The sequence below is a fragment of the Lepidothrix coronata genome, unplaced genomic scaffold (assembly GCF_001604755.1).
Source record: "Lepidothrix coronata isolate B3197 unplaced genomic scaffold, Lepidothrix_coronata-1.0 Scaffold488, whole genome shotgun sequence".
Lineage (NCBI taxonomy): Eukaryota > Metazoa > Chordata > Aves > Passeriformes > Pipridae > Lepidothrix > Lepidothrix coronata.
Genome location: NW_016690668.1, coordinates 1 through 981, shown reverse-complemented (window position 1 = coordinate 981; position 981 = coordinate 1).

Sequence of the window (981 nt, the reverse complement as noted above, 5' to 3'; positions counted from 1 at the left end):
AGTCTGCAAACAGGGCAGCAAGGAGGGTTGAGAGAGTTCCAGACTGGTCAGGCTCAGCAGGGAAGGGGATTGGGCAAGTCCTCCTGCAACCATTCCCAGGCATGGGAAGGACAAGGCAGGGATTGCAGAAGTCCTGTGGGAGGGAAAAGAAGGGGATGTTGTGTGCCCAGACTTTAATAAGGCCCTTGACATGGTGTCCTGTAGTCTCCTTATGGCCAGACTGGTGAGAGCTGGACTGAAGAAGTGGAAGATGTGGTGGGTGGGAAGTTGGCTGAATGAAGAGTGTCAAATAAAATCCATGGTACAAGGTCCTGATCACTGAGGGATTTCACCTCCCAAAGTTCTGCCTAATCCTGATCCTGAGCTCTAAACCCCTAGTCCTGACCATTCAGCACCCCCACAGCCCTTGGGAGCAGGGCAAGTACCCGGAGGGCCCAGAGCAGGCCCAGGGGGTTGGCAGAGGAATGGGAGGTGACCTGGATCTGCTCAGCCCATGGCACACAAGGAGCAGAGGGGTCAGAATGCTGGCAGGAGGCAGCTGTGCCTCAGGATGCCAAGGGGGCCCAGGGCTGGCAAGGGGCTGCCAGGTCACCTCTGTGCCAGCCCTGCCAGGCAGCACCAGCCTCGGGCACCAAGAGTCAGGGGAGCCTGTGCAGGTGTCTGTGCACACTCCGGAGAGCTGCCCCAGCTGAGAGTCACTCTCAGGGGCCCTGAGGAGCTCTGGGGTCTGGCAACACAAACCTCCAGGAGTTTTAGAAAGCAAAGGGGCCAGTCCTGCCCTGGCGGCAGAATGACCCCGAGATGAAGGCAGGGCCCTGAACAGCTCTGCAGTGACCCCCAGGAGAAGGGCCTGGGCTCTGGGAGGGATGTCCTGTGGCACAGGGGCTCAGGATTCAAGTTAATAAGCCCCAGTGCACATGGCAACAGCCAGAGCTGGTGCAGAGACATCAGGGAGGGTCTAGAAATGCTGCTGGGAGGGGG